This window comes from Tenrec ecaudatus, chromosome 3 (assembly GCF_050624435.1).
Source record: "Tenrec ecaudatus isolate mTenEca1 chromosome 3, mTenEca1.hap1, whole genome shotgun sequence".
Taxonomy (NCBI): Eukaryota; Metazoa; Chordata; class Mammalia; order Afrosoricida; family Tenrecidae; genus Tenrec; species Tenrec ecaudatus.
In genome coordinates, this window is record NC_134532.1 from 87941935 (window position 1) to 87967603 (window position 25669).

At 40.1% G+C, this 25669-nt stretch overlaps 1 pseudogene; it reads right to left on the reverse strand.

Annotated features, from left to right (window-relative positions):
* Positions 1-21429: 21429 nt before the first annotated feature.
* LOC142443461 (solute carrier family 25 member 44 pseudogene) lies at positions 21430-22356 on the reverse strand (annotated as a pseudogene).
* Between the last annotated feature and the right edge of the window lie 3313 nt (positions 22357-25669).

Here is a 25669-nt window from a genome sequence, read left to right on the forward strand (position 1 = left end):
AAGAAATCAAATGACACTTTGCACTGAGTACATCTGCTGCAAAAGACATCATTAGAGTGTTACAGAGCAAAGCTGTCACGTTTAGAAAAAAAGATATGTTTGACTTAGGCCATAATATTTTCAACTGTCTTATAAGCATGTTTAAGTTGAGAATTCATTAAGGAAGATCAAAGAAAATTAAAAGCATATGAGCTGAGTTATTGGCAGAGAATATTTAAGTATCATGGACTTATATGTTGGAAATTGTACAACCAGAATTCTCCTTGAGAGAAAGGATCATGAGACTTTGTCTTAAATATTTTGGACATTTTATAAGGACAGACCAGTCCAAGGAAAAGGTCATCATGCTTGGTAAAGTAAAAAGGCAACAAAAAAGAGGAAGGCTTTCATGAACATTGATTGACACAATGGCTTCAACTATAACTTGAGTATAACAAGAATATATAAAGCAATAAAATTCTGGTGAAGGTATAAAGATACGGGAAGCCTCACACTGATGGTGGGACTGTAAAATGATATAATCATTTGAGAAAATGGTACTGCTCACACTTAAAATGTGGAAAATAGAAATATCATATGAAATAGTTGAGGTTTATTGTGCCAACCTGGCCAATACATACATGTGGGATTAATGAAGGGCAGAGAGATAAATGGCTCGGTGAGCCTCAGCCTTCTAGTTCTCAGGTCTCTAGCTTTCTGATTGTCGGACCAGGGTGCAGCTGCCTTAAACAGTTCCCTGCTTCAGTTGGCAAGGCTCACTTCCTTTGAGATATCCCTGAGGAGAAGCCATATGGACCTATCCTGATGCAGCCCTGACTGCTGGAGCAGCCACATGGAGACCCCTTCTAGGACTGAGATGTTTACACACTCATTTTCCTCTTGCAGTCAGTGTCATTGCGTGTGTTTTGTGACATTGAGGAGGACTTTGTAGATCGGTGTCGGACATATGGACAAATGTTGGTATTGTGGACTGACAGAAGTAGGTTGGGATGCTTTCTTAATGTACATTTACCCTTTCTATAAAATTTTCTCTCATATATATGTATATATTAGTTTCTGTGTATTTGTTTCTCTAGTCTACCCAGACTAACATACCATATGTTACGGAACATAGGACGTATATACTTCAGAAATATATATGTGCAGAATATATATATATCCAGAAAGTATATGCTCAGGAAATAGTAGCAATGACACAAATAGATATGCAGACTAGTGTTCATTGCAGCACTATTAACAGTAGGAAAAATAATAGATACAACAAAGAAGTAAATGTTCTAAAATTGATGATGAATATAATCATGCACCTTTTTTGTTAATATAATTGAAGTATTAAATTGTATGATCTGTGAAGTACATATCAATCAAGCTGTTTAAAAATTTTAAATGATAGAATCTATCTAAATGTCAATTTATAGACACACACAAGTTTGAATACTACATAATCTAAAGAATATGGATGACTCTATGAAATGCCTCATAATATGGATGAACCTAGACTACATTCTGATTACTGACAGAGATCAATCACAAAAGAATATATATTGCTTGAAACCACTATTATAAATTGTCAAGAAAATGTTTCCACACAGAATCTTTAAAGGTTACCAAGAGTGACAGAGGAAAGGAAATTAAATTACTAGCTAATGGATGGATATATTTTAACTTGGTGAAAGGAAATGCTATATACAATAAATTAGAGATCATCACAAAATGATTAATGCAACGGAAGAAACAAAACAGTTAATGGCCACAGAAGAAATGCTACAGTAGACACAATCCTCCAACAATAGTGATAAGAATAGTATAGAATAGATATGGAAAGAATAATGGAGTTTACCCATTAAAGTCCACACACACACAAACACACCCACACAGAAGACATCTCTACATTTGTTTTCACAGATGTTGCAAATATATATTTTATTATAGTAGAGAAGACAGGGTCATTGTTCTGGAAACTTGGTAGTCATAACCAAAAGCTTTACACGGATGAGTTGTTGGTTCAGAGTTTTAGCGGGATAGACAGAAGGGATATCTAGGTCAATTGACACAACATAGTCCTCAAAGTCATGTTCTACATTCTACTTTGAGAGCAGCTAGTGGGGTCTTAGCTTGTCTTTCCATATCAGACATATTGAGGATGTTTTTCCCTTGTGGTTTTCTAATTCTAGATCTTGAATATTTCATTATACAATTTGACTTTGCCTTCTTGACCTTCCCTTTAAAATTTTTTGTTCAGCTCCTTGACTTCATCTTTTCCTCTATTTATGATTAAGAGTAAGTTTCAGAGTATCTTGTGACACCCATGTTGATCTTTTCTTTCTTTTATGTTTAATGATCTTTTCAAAATTCAGGTGGAAAAGACTCAAGGTTATATTTTGGCTCTTGTGAATGTGTTCTAATTTTTTTCAGCATTATTCTGAATGTATCTATGAGCAATTTAAGAGATGTTCCACTGCCAGTCCCTGTTGTAGTTTGTGCTGCTGATACTGGGCTTATCCATCTTCTATGTCCATAGATTAAGTCAATTCGATTTCTGTGTATTCCGTCTGATACTGTCTAGCCAGGAGAATGATCCTGAGAAGCAAGGATGGCAAGACTTTATCTCATGAACTTTATTCATGTCATCTGGAGAGATGAGTTACTGAACAAGGACATCATGCTTGGTAAAGTAGAGTGCTCGCAAAGGAGAGGACGGCCCTCAATGAGATGAATTGACACACTGTATGCAGCAAGGGACTCAAACATAAGAATGGTTATGAGGGTGCCAAGGGAGCTGGTGGCGCTTCGACCCATTGTACATAGGATCACTATGAGTCAGAGTGGACTCAATTGGACCTAACCACAGCAAGTATATTTCCATTACCAAAACATTTTCAACAAAATAAACTTATATTAAAAATGTGGACCTCACAAGAATCAAATTGATTTGTATCTGACAAAAGATGTGAAAGAAGTTCTATGTCCTCAGGCTGAAACAGACCCTTAAGTGCTCATATGTAAGTTCAAGAAAATCAAAACACTTTACTGAGAGCCAAAGAGCATGTTCATGAAAACATTGTGGATTTAAGGAGTATGTTAAACATATATTCAATAGTAACCAAATACCAGAGGAGTTGAAAGAATGATGAAAGACTAGGTTATTTAAAAGATAGAAATGAGAGGCAAGACTACACCGATGTTAGGAAAGACTGTGAAACTTATTCTTGAATGGTAGCCAAAGTGAATGGAGAAAATAATGAGTACAATATAGAACAAGAGCATTCCGAGGGCATCTTGAAAAGATAGCGTAACCAACTATGTCACCAGGATTCCTAGGTCTCTGCATATTTCCTGGTGACACGGTGGGTTATGTGTTGGGCCTGTAACCACAACATCAGTATCTGAAACTACTAACTTCTCCAGGGAACCAAGATGGGATTTTCTATTTCTCTTGAAAAGAGGTCCAATTTCAGAAGCCCAGGGAGTTCCACTCATTTCCATAGGGTCACCAGAGTCTGAATCCACTCATAAACCATGGGTTTTGAGATGCAAGAACCTCAAACTAGAAAGCCAAAGGGTGGCAAAAAAACAAGATCAGAATTTCTCATGCTGAAAAAACTAAATGAAAAGTTTAAGTTTTGAGTTTCAGCATTAAAGCATTGCATGGACAAAATGGTAGTTATGCTGCACAAGGCCTCTTAGAGTGCTGAAAGCTGGGATGTCACTGTGAGGATGGAGTGATGCTTGACCCAAGCCATAGTATTTCAATGGGCTCATATGCCTGTCGAAGTTGAACATTGAATACAGGAGGATGAAAAAGAACCTTCAGGTTTGAATTGTTGTCCTTGTGAGGACTATTGAAATGCCACAGACCATCAAAAGGATAAGCAAATCTGTCTTGGAAGAAAGGTGCCTAGACTGCTCCTTGGAGGCAAGGACGATGAGACTTCATCATAGACTTTGCACATGTTTTCAGGTGAGACAGGTCCCTGGGAAAGGAATCAGCTTGGGAAGCTGAGGGGCAGCATAAAAGAGGAAGACCCTCAGGAGGTGTTTGACACTGTGGCTTCAACAGTGAACTCAAGCACAGAAACAATTATGAGGATGACACAGCATAGGGTAGTGTTTCCCTCTGTTGTGAAGAGGGTCGCTATGGGTAAGCCTCAAGTATATGGCAGCTAACAAAAACATGGACAAAATGAAGCCCTTGTAGTACTGTCATATTAGCCTTAGATTGCTAACTGCTTGGTTGATTGTTCACACACACTAACTGCTCCTAGCAAAAAAGATGAGTGAAAAAGATATTCTCCAGTGATAATTACAGCCTCAGAAAACCTCTATGGGATCACTATGACCCAGAATCAACTTCATGACAGTGTATTTTGGGTTTCTATGGGTAAGATATTGAATGATTCAGGAAACATCAGAAGGGATACACTGTTACAGTATGCATACCCCCAGGCCCACCCCCAAGGCTGGTGTTCAAACATTTCAAGACGTAGGACATGATCAAGGGCTAATGGTATTGAAAGAAGACTATAAGGAGTTGGAGAATATGAATTGAACTTTACATCAAAAATTGCAAAGTTGTAAGCACACAGCTGTCTCTGATGAGTTGTCTGGAAGAGATACACCTGCTCCAACGGCTGGCAAAGATGCACATTAGTGCCCCTTCCAAAGAACTGAGATCTAAGAGATTGCAAAAAGTAACAAATGGTATCCTTAATAACATATAGATATTAAATTGCTTAAGATAATTCAGAAACATTTGAAGTAGTATATCAACATGGAAAAAAATTGTATCTATAAACAATAATTATCTTTCTGATTTTTCCTGTTTTCATCAGGTATAAAAATCCCTTTCTCTTCTTGAAGAATAGAGTACTTCAAATTTCTGCTTAGTGCCATTCAAGTTGTATGATTACTCACTAAAACTATGTTTCCTTCATAGGATGATATTCTCTTCTTTGACAATATAAAATTGTCAAATTGAAACCCTCTTTTTTATAACATTATTTACTACTGTTGTTTAACTTCCCTTTTGCCCACTATTTGGAAACTTTTACTCACCTCATCATCCATACATGTACAAATACACACTAGAAAATTGTACATAAATAATAACTTTAAACTGTAGTGATAATCATTTTATTTCCAGCTACGACATGAATTTTTGTCAGGCTCACTGATGATATATAATTTATTTAATATTATTAGAAATACAAATATATGAGTACTATAGGATATAAAAAATGTAAGGAAGCATTAGAAATAGCAGATTACTGAATATATTATATTATACAACTAATAAGAGAAAGCTCAAATGAAGAATGTAAGAGAGAGGGAAGAAGCCAAGAGAGGCATGCCTGTAGTGAGTTACTTAGGAAGAACATATTCTCATCAGTAAAGGCAAAGAAAAGACCAATTGATTTCCAAATAGTAAATGGACTGATGTTATATAGACAAAGCCATAATTAGCTAATTTATTGCTCTACCAATGTATTTCCCTGGTTGGAAATAGCCAACTAATTGACTCTAGTTAATAGTTTCCACTGTCAATGCTTCTTTTTTCATGTCCTCTTTAAAAAAGATATATTGAATTGTAGACCTGAAATAATTATCCAAGTAATTCATAAATAACTCTACATTGAATTTTAAATATTTAGGGGAAATTGAATTATCCACTTTAGTTATAAATATTTACTACTATTTATGCAAATCTGGTTATATTTTATCTCATATATCTAAAGACTACTTACCTTTATCAAGTGCTCAAACCATAAATCATTAAATAGGAATCTATTTTTATAATTCATTAATCCTAATTTTTACTGTTCATAATGTTATACCTTTAAGTCAGAAAGACTCCAAAGAATCCAGCACAGGAGAGTTGCTTAGAGGGAAATTCAACACTGCTAGAATGCAGGAGGAGCATCATAAAGATAAAGATAGGGTTTTGAGGGGCTGGGGTCTTTTGGCTTACCTCAGTGGAGGTCGGCTGGGGCTTGACCTTGGCCCTGCAACTGTCTCTGCCAGAGGCGGGACCCTTTGTAGCCCATAGGGGGATTGGTCTCAACACAGCCACATTTTTCCCCAACCTGCCTCAGGGCAGGGACAGGGCCCTTGCAGCTCCATGGGCAGTGATGTGGGTTCAGCTACATTGTTGCTTCTCTTCACACCTCTGCTCTCTGTTCCCCAACAACCCTGGAAGGCTGCACAGGGACTTTTTTACAACACAGCCACAGCTTGCCACCGTTGCCTCTGGGTGGGGACTATATCCTCTCAGCTCCATGGGCAGTGACTGGGATGCAGCTACATAGTTGCTTTTGTTTACCTCTCTTCCCTATATTCCTGCACAGTCTAAACGTCTTACTTTTTAAATTTTTACCTCCTCTTTGTCTCTTTCCTGTTTTCTCACACTCCACTGCTGAACTCCAGACCATTCCCCTTAGCCTAGGGTATTTATACCTGCACCACACCCAGTGAGGATAGCTCCACCCTGTGTGGCTAGCCTGAGGCTAGGGAAAACCCTGCTTTCCTTACAGGGGACACTGTGCCCAACTTCTCACCCAGGAAATCCTGCCTGTGTACCAGGGGCCTTAGGAAGCTTGGCCAACACTCATCAACATTCTAAGTTGTTGCAAGAACCTCTGCCCAACCTCCACAACACCAAAGCAGGCAATCCACCAGCCTTCTCGTGGCACTCCCATGATAGGGAAGCCCTATCATGGAGGATAAAGTGGTAGGTTAATCCCATAGTAAAATTAGCTGTAGGCAGTTCGAAGAAGCATTCCTACAAGTCTCCCAGAGAGAGACAGTTTTCTTCAACTCCCTGGAAAATGGAACCTGGCTCCTCTAAAACAATGCAACACAAAAAGCTATTAGCCCCAACGACCTCAATGAAAAACAGGAGAAACAAAAGGCAATTCCAGAAGATATCTCGAACATAACAACATACATAGAAGAAGCAGACATTGAGCTGCCACAGAAAGAAATTTTCAGAATGCTGCTTGGAGTCATACAGGGTAAGAGAGAAACAATACAGAAAAAGGATGAAATGATAGAGGAGTTAAAGGCCATGAACCAAAGGGAAATACAGGAGGTTAGGGAGGAGATAACAAAAACCAGTAGCAGAAACATGGACATAGAGAATTGACTGGAGGAATCAGAGAACCACATCAGTGACTTGGAGGACAGTCAAGCAGACTTTAACAGACATGAACAAAAATCTAATAAGATCATCAGAAAAGCTAAAGAAAACCTAAGAGCTATGTTTGATGCTATGAAGCAGAACAACATTAGACTTATTGGCTTACCGGAGGAAGACCCAACAAAGATGTCATCTGCAGCAATAGTGAGAGAATTCTTGGAAGAAAACTTCCACAGCTTAAAGAATGAAAACCAGGTAACCATTCAGGAGGCTTAACGAACACCAACTAGACTGAATCCCAAGAAGTCACCAAGGCATATAATAGTTAAACTATCCAACTTTGAGGAAAAGGAGAAAATCATGAGAGCGGCTAGGGAAAAGCAAACAATCACACATAAAGGTTTCCAAATAAGAATATTCTCAGACCTATAAGCAGAAACTATGAAGAAGAGGAGAGAGTGGAGTAACATATTCCAAAAATTGAAGGAAAACAACTTAAATCCAAGAATATTCTACCCAAGAAAATTATCGGTGAAGACAGATGGAGAAGTAAGAGTCTTTCCAGACAAGGAAAAACTCAAAGAATATGTTAGTAGAAACCCAGCCCTACAAAAGATCTTTGTAGACCTAGTATGTGCAGAAGAACAATACTCACCAAGCATAAATAAGAGACCGCCACAGAGAACAACCTCACCCAGAGGGCAACAAAGAGAAAACAGACCCCAAGATAGCAATGGCTTAAGGATGGAAAGAAGAAGTCAAGAATGATACACACACACACACACACACACGCATGCACAACCCACTAATGAGAAAGGAAAATAGGAAAACTCCTAAGAGAAAGGTATAAGAAGACATCACAGAGTCCGCAGATGGAGATAATAACCCTGAATATCAATGGCCTGAACTCAGGCATTAAAAGACTGAGACTAGCAGACTGGCTTAGAAAACACACCGATTAATCTGCGGTGTACAGGAGACACGTCTCAAGGCTACAGAAAAACAAAGGCTGAGAATCAAAGGCTGGAAAAAGTCATACCAAGCAAACAGCAATACAAAAAAAGCAGGGGTTGCAACCCTAATCTCAGTTAAAATTGACCTCAAAGTGTAAACCATAAAAAGAGATAAGGAAGGACACTACACAATGCTCAAGGAAATGATAGACAAAGAACCAATAAGCATAGTAAACATATATTTCCCGAATGAGAGACCCGCTGAATACATCAACCAAACACTCCAAAAGATTAAAAAAGAAATCACAGCCTCAACAATTATAGTGTGTGACTAAAACACACCACTCTCTGAGAAAGATAGCTCACAGGGAAAGAAACTAAACAAGGGGGCTAGAGGTCTAAACACCAAAATTAGACAATTTGACCTGATAGATATTTACAGAGCTTTTCATCCAAATACAAAAATATTCACATTCTTTTTAAGTCCACATGGCACATATTCGATGATAGACCACATGCTGGGGCATAAGGCGAATCTAGATAAAATTAAGCTGGAAATCAACAAAAGGAAGACAGAAAACAAGAGCAAATAATTGGAGGATGAATAACTCTCTACTGCAAAAGGAGTGCATGCTGGCAGATCAGAGATAAAATTAGGAAATTTCTAGAAACCAACGGAATGAGCACACGACGTACCAAAACTTATGGTACACAGCAAAGGCAGTCATCAGAGGAAGTTTCATACCAATACAAGCACACCTGAGAAAGGAAGACAGACTCGATTGATATGCTGGCACAAAATTTACAACTATAACAGAGTCACCAGAGCAATCCTACTAATAGCAAAAGAAAAGAAATTATAAAAATCAGGGCTGAGATTCAGGAGAGGGAAAATAAAAAACTATGGAAAAAATTAATAATACTAAAAGTTGGTTCTTTGAAAGGATAAACCAAAGAAAGGAGGGAACAAATTTCAATAGCAAGAATAAGGGATGAAAGAGGGGACATTAGAACAGACCCTAATGAAATCAAAAGGATAGTTACACATACTACAAAGGATTGTACTCCAGTGAATACAGCATTTTGGAAAACATGGACAAATTCTTGGAAAAACAATCCCTCCCTAGACTATCCTCGGTGGACGTCAAGAATCTCATCAGACTCACAGCAATAGAAGAAGTAGAAAAGCTTATCAAGGTATTACCAACAAAAAAATCCCCAAGACCAGATGGCTTCCCTGGAGAATTCTACCAAGCATTTAGGGAAGAACTAACACCAATTCAACACAATTTCTTCTAGAAAAAGATAGCAAACTCCCAAACTCCTTCTATGAAGCTAGTATAACTCTGATACCAAAACCAGGCAAGGATCCCACAAGAATGGAGAAATAAGGCTCAATGTCCCTATTGAACATTGATGCAAAATCCTTAACAAAATACTAGCCAACAGAATACACAAGTATATAAAACAAATAATTCACCATGACTTGTGTGATTCATACCAGGGATGCAGGGATGGTTCAACATAGGGAAGACCATTAGTATTATTTGTCACATTGACATGAAAAACTATAAGAACCACATGATAATATCGATAGATGCAGAGAAAGCATTCGACAACATCCAACACCAATTCCTGTTTAAGACACTGGAGAAGAGAGGAATGGAAGGCAAGTTCCTCAAGAAAATACAAGCTATATATAATAAAACAACAGCCAGTGTGGTAGTCAGTGGAGAATAGATTAACACAATCCCACTGAAAAAGGAGAACACACAAGGATGCTCCTTGTCCCCATTCTTATTTAATATTGTGCTGGAGGTTTTAGCTAACAGCATAAGGCAAAGAAGAAACATCAAAATATTGGTCTGGGGAAGGAAGAGGTGAAACTATCATTATTTGCAGATATGATATTATATATGGAAAATCCCAAAAGTTCCACAAGGGGAGTACTAGAAGCAATAGAGGAGTTTGGCAGAGTGGCAGGATACAAGCTCAACAAACAGAAGTCCATTGGACTGTTATACACATTGGATAAGACCACAGAAGAGGAGATCAAAAAGGGTATTGGTACCCTTCACAATAGAGAAATACAAATGGAAATATGTAGGCATATACCTGACTAAATGAACAAAAGATCTATACGGAGAAAACTACAGAACACTATTATAAGAAACCAGGAGCGACCTCAACAAATGGAAGAATATCCCATGCTCGTGGATTGGAAGACTCGATATAGTCCAGATGTAAGTTCGGCCAAAGTCTCTATATAAGTTTAATGCAATCCCAATACAATTACCTTCATCTTTCTTCAAACAAATGGAAACATTGATTACCAACTTCAAATGGAGACAGAAAAAGCCCGGAATTAGCAGAGAACTCCTCAAGAAGAAGGACACAGTTGGAGGGCTTGCTTTACCTGACTTTAGCACATATTATACAGTAACAGTTGTCAAAAACGCATGGTATTGGTACGATGACAGATACTCAGAAAATGGAAAACAACTGAAAACCCAGGAAAAAAATCATCAGCATACAGACAACTGATCTTTGATAAGGGCCCCAAAAATATCGAATGGAAATCAGATGCCCTCTTTAACAAGTGGTGCTGGAAAAAATGGATATTTACCTGCAGAAAAATGAAGCAAGACCCTTATCTCACTCCATGCACAAGAATAAGCTCAAGGTGGATCAGAGACCTTGAAGTTAAACCACAAACTACTAGGGCCATCAATGAGGGATTTCGGGCCAACTTGAGAAATCTGGCTATCAGAAATAAGGAAGGACACAAACACAGAGTAGGCAAAAATTGACAAATGGGATATACTGAAGATAAAACACATGTGTATATCGAAAGAATTCACCAAGAGAGTAATAAGAGAGCCCACAGACTGGGGAAACATCTTTAAAAATGACACATCAGACAAAGACCTTACTACAAAAATCTACAATACATTGCTAGCCTTCAAAAAGAAAAAAGCTAATTGTCCACTTGAGAGGTGGGCAAAGGACTTAGGCAGAAGTTTCATAAGGGCAGAAATCCAAATGGCCAAAAAACATATGAGAAAATGTTTCCAATCTCTAGCCAGCAGAGAAATGCAAATTTAAACAACAATGAGGTACCACTTAACACCCTCAACAATAGCCCAATTCAAAAAATTCAGAAATCAACAAGTGTTGGAGGGACTGTGGGGAGACATGAGCCCTCATTCACTGCTGGTGGACTTGTAAGTATGTACGACCACTATGGAAATCAATCTGGTGATATCTAAAACAGCTGGAAATCAAATTACCATATGACCCAGCAATCCCCCCACTGGGCATATACCCAGAAGAGGCAAGAAACAAACCAAGACCAGACATCTGTGCTCCAGTGTTCATTGCCACACAGTTCATAATTGTAAGGCGTTGGAAGCAACCCAAATTTCCATCAACTGACAATTGGATTAAAAAACTGTGGTGAATACATACAATGGAGTATTACGCATTGCTAAAAAGCAGTGATGAACATATGAAGCACATTGGTACATGGGAATAACTGGAAGAAACCATGTTAAGCGAAGTAAGTCAGGCAAAAAGGACAAGTACAACATGAGTCTGCTGAGATAAGCATTTAAAAAATGCAAAAGAGGCATAGGGATAAAGCTACTGTGTACAAACATTCTTGGGGTGAGGACCGTGATTATGGAAGGGACCAGATCAAATGCAGGATACACATTGTAGACAACTGGGGAGGAGGTGAGGAAGGGAAAAAATGATGAAAATAAGGAAAAAATGGGTAGCGGGGACACAGGGTGCTAACACATCCAGGGAAGGGTATGGTTTATATCTCCACAGGGAAAGAGGGACAAGACTTCAACCCAGTGCCCCAAGGTGTGAATACAACATTCTGGCATGGAGTAGGGCACCAGTGGAGAGGGCTGGAGAGTTGACCCCACTACCGAATACTAAGTGTATGCCTGCCCGTCCCCCCAGAAGAATTTATTTCAAAGGACAGCATTGAATTTGCAGTTCAGGGAGAGGGACATATCTGATCAGAGCACACGGGAGCAGATGAAGGGGGAGTAGAAGAGAGTAGAGCACATCCTGGCCCACCAGGCCTTGAAGATGATGACCCCAATTAGAGTAGTCAGTCCCCAGAGTGGACCACATGGCCAGCCCCACTATGAGACATGATGTCCCTCAATGACCCACGGCCCTGCAGGAGACAGCACCAGAGACACAGTGTGGAAATTGTGCCAAATCTGATGCCGTCACACAAAGACAAAGCACTGGAGGAGTGCAGTGGAACAGCAAGCGAATGGAGTGGCAAGGTCCCCAGGGAATGCTGAAGATGGACTTTGTTGTCAGAGCGCGGTGCCCCAACAGAATGGACTGGAAAACACTCCTAAAGGACAACAAATGATCCTTGCACTAACTACAAGCTTTTCTTTCTTGTTGTGCTTTGTTTTGTTCTTTGTAAGTGGTTTGTTGTATATTGTTGCTTGGTTTTGCTCTGTCTTGTTTTTGTGCATGTTATTATCTCTGCAGGTCTGTCTAAATTAGATAGGCTGGATGAAAAATCTGGAGGCAAAAACAACAGGGCTGACAGTTCCGGGGTGACATGGGATCGGGCGAGGTGGGGAGAAAAGAAGTGGTGTTAACAAACCCAGGGACAAGGGAAGAACAAGTGATCCAAATTGGTGGTGAGGTGGGTGGTGGAGACCTATTAGGGCATGATCAATGTAATGTAATGAAGAGATATTGCTGAAACCCAGGTGGGAACGGAGCATGAGAGTGAGATGGGAGGAAAGTCAATGGAAATAGAGGAAAGAGCTGGGAGGCAAAGAGCATTTATAGAGATCTAAATAAAGACATGTACATAAGCAAATATATTTATATATGAGGATGGGGAAATAGATCTATGTGCCTATATTTACAGGTTTAGTATTAAGGTAGCAGAAGGATATTGGGCCTTCACTCAAATATTCCCTCAATGCAAGAATATTTTCTTCTATAAATTGGCATTCTATGATGCTCACCTTCCCAACACAACCACTGAAGACAAAAGCAGATGAATAAGCAAATGTGGTGAAGAAAGCTGATGATGTCTGGCTATCAAAAGATATAGCGTCTGGGGTCTTAAAGGCTTGATGATAAACAAGCTGCCATCTAGCTCAGAAGCAACAAAGCCCAATGGAAGAACACACCAGCCTGTGTGATCACGTGGTTCTGAAGGGATCAGTTATCAGTCATCAAAGAACAAAAAATCATATCATTGGGTGCACACCTCCACGGTAAGATCGCTGAGGACAAACGGGTGCATAAGCAAATGTGGCAAAGAAAGCTGATGGTGCCCAGCTACCAAAAGAGATAGCATCTGGGGTCTTAAAGGCTTGAAGGTAAACAAGTGGCCATCTAGCTTAGAAGCAACAAAGCTCACATGGAAGAAGCACACCAGCCTGTGCGATCATGAGGTGTCGAAGCAATCAGGTATAAGGCATCATCAGAAAAACAAAACAAAAAAAAATCATACCATGGTGAATGAAGGGGGAAGTGCAGAGTGAAAGACCCAAAACCCATTTGTTGGCCACTGGAGATCTCCTTGAAGAGGGGTCTAGGGGAGGAGATGAGGTAGTCAGGGTGCGATGCAGCACTGATGAAGAATACAGCTTTCGTTTAGTTCCTAAATGCTTCCTTCCGCGCCCCCTCCCCCCCCCACACACACACTCTCTATCATGATCTGAATTCTACCTTGCAAGTCTGGATAGAGCAGAGGATGTACACTGGTGCAGATAGGAGCTGGAGCACAAGGAATCCAGGGCAGATGATACTTTGAGGACCAGTGGTGTGAGTGGTGATACTGGGAGAGTGGGTTGGAAAGAAGGAACCGATTACAAGGATCTACATGTGACCTCCTCCCTGGGGGACAGACAAGAGAAAAGTGAAGGGAGACATCAGATAGGGCAAGATATGACAAAATAATAATTTATAAGTTATCAAGGGCTCATGAGAGAGTGGGGAGCGGGGAGGGAGGGAGGAAAAAAGAGGACCTGATGCCAAGGGCTTAAGAAGAGAGCAAATGCTTTGTAAATGATGAGGGCAATGAATGTACAGATGTGTTTTACATGATTGATGTATGTATGGATTGTGATAAGAGTTGTATGAGCCCTTAGTAAAATGATTAAAAGAAAATTTTTTTTCTAGCAACAATTTTGCAATTAAAGTATCCATGCATTTCACATGCATCATTAGTTTAAACCATAACATTTAAAATTATATAATTCAAATATAAAGTAGTATCCAAATAATTGATATTTTTCTTTATCAAAGATATCAATCAGACTATATATTTTACAGTTTCTAGTCAGTATTTATCTTAAAAACTATACTGTATCAAGCATTTACAAATAATTACATACAAACTAAAATTTTAGAACTCATAATATTCTATGAAATAGCAAACTTTCCAGCATTATCTTGAATTCCATAAATCAAACAATTATATTATAAATGACACTCAAAAATTTTTTACTTTAAGATTTTTCTTTTGATTCTTCCTATCAAGTTTATACCTGTGAATAGTAAGAGTCATGACATATATGGTCCTGTATACAGAAGGAAGCAAAATAGGATCTAGAACTTAATAAGTGATGTCAAAAAAGATTCCAGATTTTCTTCATAAAAACGTACGGAAGAGCGGGTGAGAGCATGCTCTCCTGATGGTACACAATGCTGGTGGTGCTAAGGCACAATAGAAAAAATAGAATTTGGACTCTATTATGTTACCACCATAGGGACCATGGATTTGCATCCTTCCTGAAGGATCCACTGGTCTTTTATCTGGAAGCATGTATGATGTACTTTAGTTTTGACACAGATCAAGCTGTAATGCTGAAATTTGAGTGAAAGGGCAAGGTCCTGCTGGTATCTTAAGGGATAAAATGAATATATTTCTGTTTCTGCTAATAAATTTATAGGGAACAATATCATTAAATCTATTATTCCATTTTCCTGTTTCTTAATAAACATTTCATTTCATTATTGTGATGAAATATGAATTCATAGTACATTATCATAAATAAATTTCTGTACTTTGTGGGGAAATCATATGAGAAACTTCAGTCACTTTACATAATGTCTAGTTACTTTGCAAGAACAAATAGAGAAAATGTGTGTAAAAAATCTCATATAAAATCAAAATAAAATGTATAAAACACATGCTAGGAATGAATTATAAAGAAAAAAACAGAATAAAAAAGGAAGCTGAATTTTCTAAAATAGCTTAATGTTTAAAATAAAACTGTGTAGAAGAACGTGGCATATCTGCAATTACAGAAGGCAGTGTAGCATTCAAGATGACTGTTTGCTCCAAGCTGGTGAGATAACAGAGATGGAGAGTAAGGAATAAAGTCAGATACAGGGATCTCCTTCTGTTACTCCCCAGCCCCAGGCATGATAATAGCAAAGGAAGAACACCAAAAATACTCATGTTGAATGACATATATTCTGATGGCACGTCTGTCTTGGTAGTGTAATTTGATAATTAAGAAAGCAGGCGGTGGAGATAGACTGGGGGACTTATAAGCTGTGTAACAGAAACACGTTTACTGGATTTCTTTGCAGCACAATTTCTCCATTTCAGAACTGGGTATAGTAAAAGCACCTACTTATATTGTTAAGTCCAAGTACACTAAAATACTTACAGCAATTATGATATGCAATTTATTTTTTCATATTATTTGCTATTATATTTGCTTTGGAGATGTCAGAGGTTCAGGCTCAATCAGAAGAGAAGGTGGAGCAAGGGCTATCATTACTGATATCAGATGGATCTTGGCTGAAAATACAGTGTACCAAAAGATGTTTACGTGTATTTTATTGACTATACCAAGGCATTTGACTATGCGGATCACAATAAACTAGGGATAACCTTGAGAGGAACTGGAATTCCAGAATACTTCATTGTGTGGTTGCAGAACTTGTATATGGATCAAAAGACAGGAGTGAAAATAGAATACGAGAATGCTGCATAGCTTAAAATCAGAAAAGGTGGGTGACAGGGTTGTATCATCTCATGATTCTTATAAATTTTTTTGTGATGAGAAACTAACCAGAGAAGTTGGATTCTGTGAAGAAGAATGTGACATGAAGATTGGAGGAAAGCTTTTTAAAAGCCTGCAGCATGCAGATGACAAACTTGCTTACTGAAAGGAAGGAAGACTTGAAGCAGTTGCTGATAAAGATCAAGGATTTCAGCCTCCAGTATAGATTACAACTCAATGTAAAAAAGACCAAAATCTTCACCATTGGACCAATAGGTAACATGATGTTGAAGTTGTCAAGGATGATGTCTTGCTTGGATCCCCAATCAATGCTCATGGATGCAGCAGTCAAGAGATCAAAAGAAGGAACCCAGATTACTAAAAGGACGACTTCATCTCTCTTCAAGGAAGTGTGGAAGATGTGTGGCCCAGGTGCTCCATAGAGACAAGGATGGGTGACTTCCCTTACAGATTTTGAAGATCTTGTCAGGAGAGGTGGTCCCTGAAGAAGGACATGTTTCCTGACGTACAAGGCAGCAAAAAAGAGGAAGGCCCTCAATGACATTGACCTACACCGTGGTTACAACAGTGGTACAGGAGCAAATGTGAGGATGGCACATGTATCACTGTGTAGTGCATAAGGTCATTGTGGGTCAAAACAACACTGACAGTATTTTTACTCAGGCTAACAATAAGAATTACACCGTTTAGAGAAGATTTCTGTTTATAAACTCAGATAATCCAACATTTCTTGGTTCAATGATGACACTGGTTTGAAGAATTTGAAATAAATACTAAGCCACAATTAGGCTTATGGAGGCAAGAATTCTTGAGATGCACTCAGGTGGACAGTACTGGAAAATAACACTTTAAAATAATATTTCTATTTTTATAGATTATTCCCCAACACAAAGTCTTATAATGCTGTGAAAGGAATATGATATTTCTATATTGTGATAATGAAGATTAAGATACCTCATAAACATCATCAAAATGAATGAAATGTAAATAGAACTATGATGTAATATAAGTAACTATCATCTGATTCTAACAGAAAGGTTGTCTACTATAAAATATAAATATATCCAAGCAAAATAATTTGTTGGCCTGTTGTGCTTAAATCCATTGAGAATGGATCCCAGGGAAGCAGGTAACAATATCCCTAGGCATTTGATCATAATAATCTTAATTTCATAATGTAAACCATATGTTTTAATTTCTCTATTAAAAATATTTATTAAAAAACATTTAGTAGAAACCAAATGTTTTGATAATGAGCATGGCAACAAATGTACAAATGTGCTTGACACAATGGATGGATGGATGGATAGATTGTGATAAGAATTGTATGAGTCCCCAATAAAATGATTTTTTTAAAACCATTTAGAAAGCTGTCAAGCAATATTTTTAAAAATATAAATCAAGTTCTGCAATTTTCTCCCTTAAACTATATACTATATTTTCTTTTTAATGGTTTCAAAATGAGAAATATACATTTCTCTCGGGGTCATAAGATGAGGTGAGAAGAGAGATAGAATGCATGAGAGAGCCAGATGCCCTGGCTAAATTCACATTTCAGAGAGTTTGGTTGTATATAAAATATGTGATATTCACAGAGGGATGATCGAGTCCTACTCATATGCTTGCCATGGTAAGATAATTTACAGGCTATGTTATCTTTAATATAGATAATGTTATATAAAGATATGTAAGAAAACAATGAGGTGTTGGCTCCTATAAAGAGTTACAGCCTTGAAAACCCAGTGTAGGGTGACTTTGAATCAGAATAGACTCAGTGGTAGTGGTTTTGTTGTGGAGACTGGCATTCTAGGTATTCCTAGGAAGGCTTGCTACTGGCTACTAATCTGATGTTTAGGTCCACATTGTGGTGCCATAGAAGCAAAGCCTGGTGAACTGTTTCTGTTAAGATTACAGTTAAGAAAGCTGTTTAGAGTAAATTTCCTCTGTTACAAATGAGGTCTCCATCAATCAAAAGTAACCCAATGATAATGGGTTGAATAATTCTGCAACACTTCACAATGCAACTTGAAGTGGCTGTAATTATCTGACAAATTTTACTGGCTATTTCATGTTAAGAGTATTTTGAAGAGTTATTAATTTACCTTTACAAAAAGCAATTGCGGTTTATATTCTAATAGGTCAGTAATGTCTTAAATTTCTAATGCTGCTGTCAAAAAAAAAAACACCCACAAGAGAGTAGTTTAGAAGACCAGCAAAACATCTGGAGACGTATTGTCATTAGCTATTGTAGACGTGGCTCCTGTTCCTTATGCGTAACAGAATGGAATATTGCCTGGCCCTGCCACCTCACACTCATTACCATGTTTGAGCTCATTTGAACAGCTATTATTCAGTCCACTTCACTGAGATTCTCCGCTTACTAAGCAAAATGTCCTTCTCCAGTAATTGATCCTCCTTGATGACAGAATCCAAAGGACAGAATTTTTCCAGTCGCCAATCCCTTCTGATGACAGAATTCCCTCAAGACAGATTTGCTCATTCTTTCGGCAGTTCATAGTATATTTAATATTCTGTCAACACCACAATTTAAATGCATCCATTTTTCAGTCATCCTTTTTTATGATTCGGCTTTTAAATGAATATGACGTGATTGGAAATACCTTGGTTTACGTGCTACCTTAGTCTTTAAAGTGAATTCTTTGCTTTGAAGCATTTTAAACAGTCTTTTCAGCAGATTTGTCCCACTCAGTACTTATTTACTTTCTTGACTGCTGCTTCCATGATCCAGGATTAAAATCCTTAACAACTTTAACTTCTTGTCATTTATCATGATGCTATAAAAAGGATGTTTGCTTTCTTTTTGTTAATAATCACCCCGGGTAATTCTTAAGCATGTATAAGAGGATCTTCTTAAAATGAAGATTCGGGTTCAGTGTATCTGTAATGGAAAAGCAAATTCTTAGGGGTTGAACCGAGCATGAACTGGCTTGAAATGAACCCATTGTGCTCCATCCCGAGGCTCTTTTCCCTTCATCAGTAAGTGCTTTAAGCCCGCTTCACTTTTGAAAGCAGAGCTACAGTATCTTTACACACCAGGTTGTCCATGAGTCTCCCTTCAAATCCAGTACCATTTTTTTTCATTATAATGCCCTGATTCTCAGAGTTATACAGTTGTTTTTTTTTCAGTAAAAACTTTTAATTTCACCTCGAAGACTCCGCAGCAGCGGAAATTCAGTTAATATTCACAAGTCTATCAAATGTTAAATGAGTGCATTTTCACCCACCCCCCTCAATACTCCCATCAGGTTGCCTGCTTTGCCCCGTCCCGACCCCAAAGTTCGTTTTGGCCACGGAACTGGAAGTCCACTTTCCATCCACTGGATAGATCTCCCCCAGATGTTTTCAGCAAACCCAATTCCTTAAACGTATTCAATGAAAAGGTGGGGGACAGAGGCCTCCTTAATTATCCACACAACAGCCTTTAAATTGTGAGAGAAAGACAAGACAAAGGCTCTGTGATACTGTACACCAAACCGTGGGAGCACCACCCTTCAGACTTGCGAGGCAGGGTACCGGCTCCCTGCCCGTGATACTTGACCAGCCAGCCACTGTGGGAAGAACTGAAGGTAAGTTTCTCAGAGGAAGGGAGGCAGCTGAGAATCAATCTATGTCTTGGTAGTTCTTCGGGTAAAAGGGTGACTGAGTGGTGGGAAGATTCGGGATGATCTGTGAGCCCACCCCTTTGGATAGCCACCTGGTAGAAACGGGAGGACTCCCCTGATAAAGTGCAGGAAGAGAAAGGATAACGGGGAATCCTCGGAGACACAGACCAAGATGGGCAGTGTTGGTGGTAAAAGCAGATAGACTTGTCGGGTTCTGATCTGGCCAGGGTGAAAGAATGAATACAGGGCAACCTTAGACGTGTCTAGGCTTTAGGTAGCTAGCACCTTTCAAATTGGCACCATGGCTTGCCCAGTGGGTGGGACCAATAAGAAGGCTTGGGGGCTGGTCCAGGCCAGATGTCTCCGGAAGAAACCTAGGATCCCAAGTGCCTTCTTCTCCCCACTGCCCCACCACTCTGCTTGCAGCATAGGATGGGTGGAGTTGGGGAGGGAACCTGGGCAAGAGGGAGAGCCTGCCTCCCAGCTCTGCTCCCAGGAGAGGACACAGAGAATCTCGGCAGTATCAGGCTGGTAGATGCAGTGGTCATGGTAGAAGTGCCTTCCTGGCCCACTCTTTATTGTTCCCCACAAGGTACCATGATTAGGATAGCGATTCACATCAGGAAGAAAGAAAACCCCAAGCCGCTCCACATCTCGAGATTCCCCCTAGTGAGACGGCATTTGCTTCAATGAGTCCCAGTGATGAGTATGTGCGTGTGCGAGGGTGATATCTCTCTCTCTCTCTCTCTGGGTGTGCGAGGGTGATATCTCTCTCTCTCTCTCTTTCTGCCAACCTCTGCTGCTCTCTCCCAGGCTTGGCTCAGCTGGCCTGGGAGGAGATATGCCATACATTCCCTCTGGATGCTTCCCAAACCACCCATTCTCTCAACCTGACTTCCAAGGTCTAATGTGCCCACCACTTATCTGTGGCCATGGAAGCCGGCAGCCCATCCTGTCCTGACGTCTGGGATAGAGAACAGGGACTGAGGGGAAAAGCTACATAATAGCTTTCATTTGTCTGAGGAAGGAGTCGGCTCCACCTGCATCTGCTTTAGCAAGACTAAGAGCATCTCGCCTGCTTCACAGAGGTTATTAAGGGATCAGCATCCGCCCCCCACCTATTAATTCCTCCAAAGAGAGGCTATGTTCGCTGGCATTTTTGCTACATGGACTCCCGGTGCAAAGTGTCTGGCACCTTGCCCTGACGAAGGGGAAAAGGGTGATCTGGTGGGCAGTTCAGCTCCAAATTCCAGGGCAGCAAGCCCAAGAGCTGTGGCCATGGGCTGATGGTGGCTGCGCAGGGCGCAGACAATACCCCATCATGAGGGAGGTCAGGGGGCAAGCAAGTTCTGTGTACAGCTCTTCAGAGCCCATGACACAGATGGAAGGAAGGCCAGGAGGGCTAGCTGCTGGGGGTTTCCTTAGGGTGAGAACGAGTAGAGGGACTGAGTGAGGGAGCCCAGTTTGGCAAGAGAATTAAAAATCATGGGGACAGGGGGTCCCGGCTTGGAACCTCTTCAGCAAGAGCAGTTCAGTCTCTGTCCTTGGCCCAGACAAGCCACCTGGCCCAGGGCAGGGCTGGGTGTGAGCTGGGGGCACCGGAAAGGATGCTATCCTCCTCATTCTTACCCCGACCGGTAGTGTGGGAAACGGCAGGCTTCTCTACCCGCCACTGGTTACCAGTGTCTCGAATCCACCAGCTCAGGCTGCAAGCTGAGCTTCTTGAGGCTCTCATAGCCCACCACGATGACGATGGTGGAGGGCGTGGCTGAGATGATTCTGGCCGACAGGCCCTTCATGAGGCCCCAAGGCCCCTCCTCTGCCATTAGCTGTCTGAAGGTCACCTGCACATGGGTTCGGATGACATCCATGGGATTGGTGAGGATGGAGGCAGTGGCTGCAGCCAGGGGCCCTGAGACAGCTTGGAACACAATGTGTGGGCATTCCGTAGGACAGAAGTGTGCGAGCTGCTCTGCGTAGAAGTGGTAGAAGGGCCACCAGACAGCGCTGTTGGGGATGTAGGTCAGCAGTGAGGCCACATAACCTCGGTAGAAGCCTTGCAGGCCATCCGTCCGCAGGATCTGCCTGATGATGTCCTTGGTTTGGCCAAAAGCAACCACGCCCTGGCCCTCTGGGCTCCCTCGCACCTGGAAGCGGCCCACCTTCTCACCCTTGCGCTGCAACATCAGGTGCTGGGAGACCACATTGATGGGCACTGTGATGCTCTGGGCCACCAGGGACGCCGAGCCGCCAGCCACCAGCGACTTGACCATGTTGCTCTGGCTGTAGTCGGCCACAAACTTCCGGGTGAGCTCCTAAGTGGTAACGTAGCACTGGCCTGAGATGAGCGTGAAGGTGTTGACCAGGAACCCTCGGTAGAGCCCGGTCACCCCATCTGCCCGCAGGATCTTGATGAAGGCATCGAAGGTCCCCTGGTAGAGCCTCTTGCCCTTCTGAACCTGCAGTCGGGTGCGGATGAAGGTGAAGGGGTAGAGGCTGACTCGGATCATCATTGTCATTGCCACGCCGAATATGTAGAACTTCTTGTCCAGGTGCTCCCACTCGATGATCTGGATGTTGCGCTTGTCCTCCATGGTACCTCCTTGGGTCCGGAGGGCTCCGCGCGACCGGGATGGCTAGGCCGCAGCTTCCACTCCACTCTCGGGTCCAGGCGCCCGCGGGACTCGAGTTATACAGTTTATAGATTTAATAACAAAAGAATATAACCTTTCTGTACCCTCGTCTGATTTTAATTTAGGCAGCATCCCTTTGTTCTATTAAAAAATAATTGACTTTTAGTCCATCTCTAGGTTTCACATGAGCACAGCCATATGCTCCAGCATCCCAATTTCTTGCACAGTTATCCTGTATTTATGACACATTCAAAAGCCTTGCATAGTCAATGAAACACAGAGATCTTTCTTGTAGTCTCTATTTTCCACTAAACTTCATCTGACATCAGCAATGATATCTTCCATGTCTGGAGTTCTCAGATATAGCCATTTTAAAATTATTTTAAGCAAAATTTGCTAACAGTTGATATTATAGATTATCAAAAAGATTTGACACTCATTCTTGGAATGGGTGTGAATATGAATCTCCTTCAGGTCACTATTTGGGTAGATGTTTTCAAACTGTCTTAAAATAGAGGAGTAAATGCCAAAGATAAACCTATTAAATATTTTTTAAAGAAATATTGCAGTCAAAAGTTAACCAAATGTATAAACAAAATTTACTGATAATTATTGCTGATTGGAAAGTGAAAGTTTAAAACAACCTACAAAAAGTATCAGTAGCGGAAAATATAGTTTGGTAATAAGAATGATGGTGGAAATCACCTTTTAGAATTTTGCAAGACCAGTGACTTATTGTGAACATTAGAATTCCAAATTCAGGGCATTCTTATTGGGAGTCTAGAATCCAACTGGAAGTCTGGATTCAGACTTCTGACTTCTAACTGGAAGTCTGAATCGGCGGTCAGCTCTAGGGGACGTTCCTTTGTTTCTGACAGGTCTTAGCATTTCCCAACCTTTGATTTTTATGTGGTTATTCACCTGGTACCTCAGTTCTGTCTCAGAGAACAGAGTTCTCAGAGAATACTCCTTGGGCGCATTCTGATTTCTGAGAGAGAGGCTTTCATTCCAGCAACTCCTTCTAAAGTTAACTGTGATGTAAGTAGAAGGTCTTTTTAGTCTTCGATTTCGTTATTATTGCCTTTTGCTATCAGTGTTTGTGTGCATTTAACTTTGGAGCATCTGGGAATAAGCATTTAAGAATGATAGTAGCAGCAAATTCCATGCTGTACCAGTGTATGTGGCACATCAACTGCAAAATAGTAGACATTCACGTTCACAAGAGATGCTACATAAAACCCCAATTTTTCTTAAATCAGAAAAAAAATTTGCCTTTGTTTGTTAAAGATATCACTCAAAATAGATTACATTTAGCAAATACTTTATACTAGAATGATTTCACTAATATGAGAAAAGAAAATTTGTATTTCCAAACAGTGTCATATGCACAGGTATGAGGATTGGAGCTCCATCATATCCTTTTTGGGGAAACAATTTCTCTCCAATAGGAAGAAACAGAAAGTAAACCAAAGATATCATTAAAAGAAAATGTGAGAGGATAACAAAGGCTCGGAAGAAGTTAAAGAAAGTATACACAACATATTAGAAGTGATTTTATTTTAAATGCATAAAATATTATTAAGAAGGCAGTATTGGAGAAGAGCTAGAAGGAGATGTTGGTGAATAAAGAGTGATTTCTATAAGAATATTTTCTTGTCAGAGAGAATAAGTACTGAGATCTTAAAGAAGTATCAAGATTAATAGGCTAGTGAAGAAAAGATTTGAGGAGTAAGAAAACAAGTACAAAGAGGCTTCAAAACATTCTTGGAAAAATTTTATTTTCTCTCAATATAATTTCTCCATGAACATTTTTTAGCACCCTTGTGTAGTTGGAGAGGAAAGACCACGAGAGTCTGAGATAAGGGATCCTGATGTAATGGTAGTTCATAGCAGATATAATACAGTGTGAGGCATTTTAAAATGCTTATGTTTTCTATAGGAGTTCTGGTGGTGTAATGGATTATCCATTGAACTATGAATGGCAAGTTCAGCATTTCAAAAGCATTTGCTTCTTCAAGGGAGAACGATGAGGCTCTCTACTCCCATAAAGAGGTACATTCTCCCAACCCCACGGGGGCAGTTCCACCCTATCCTACAGGGTCGCTCTAAGTTGGAATCAACCGCATGGCAGGGAGTGATGTTTTCTAATTAAGAGTTGAGAAGTCATGGGCATTTTGAACGGAAAGCTCGATTCACTTTATCCAATTTTATAAATGGTCACATTGACTGCTTAGTGCAAGGGCAAATCAAACATTAAAATTATAGAAACTTTGGTCGAGATATTAGCAGTGGAGCAGGTAAGAGGTGCTGCATTTGTTTTACATTTTGGAAGTAGAGTTGACACGATAGCCATTACCTAGAAGAAGCAGAAAAAGCAGCTAAACGAGTACGTGGATCGAGGGAAGTTATTTTAAAACAGAAGTTAAACTCCATGATGAATGGGGATTTTATTTTACTCACTACTGAAAAATCAGTATCTAGTATTGTAGCTTATACCTAGTAAAGGCTCAAAGTATTTTTGGATTAATGAGTAATATAATGTCATTGTTCTTAGGTGCATCACATTGGGTAAGTCAGCTGACCAAGATTTCTTTCAAGTATTGAAAAGAAGGTTGCTTACTTTGATGACTAAGGTGCACCTGGTCCACGCCATGGTATTTTCAATGCATGTGGAAGTTGATCATGGAATGAGGAAGACTGAAGAATTGTTGCGTTTGAATCATGGTGCTAGGAAGTAATACTGAAAGCATTGGGGCTTCCGAAGAAGAAACAAGTCTGCCTTGGGAGAAGTACAACTAGAACGCTCCTTCGAGCCCATTAGAGGCAAGGATGGTGAGACTTCATCTCAAATACTTTCAACTTGTTGTCAGGGGAGACTCTAAAGAAAGCAAGCCATCATGCTTGATAAAGTAGTGGCAACAAAAAGGAGACCTTTGGAAAACTGGACAGATGCTGCTGCATCCGTGGGTTCGAGTGTAGCCACGAGGATGCTGGCACAGGATTAGCCAGTGTTTGATTCTGTTTGACACAGGCTCACTATGAGTCAGAACTGACTGGGAGATTCAAGCAAGACAAAATTTTGACAATTTCCATCTTTCTCCCCCTTTTCCTAATATTGCCTCCAGGGCCAGTTGTAAAGAGTATGGTTTTCTTCACATTGAATTGAAATCCTTACAAAGGCTGCAGGACTTGATCTTCATCAGTAAGTGCTTCCAGTCTTCCTTGCTTTCAGAAAGCAAAATTGTGCTATCTGCATATCACAGATAGTTAATAACCTTTCTCC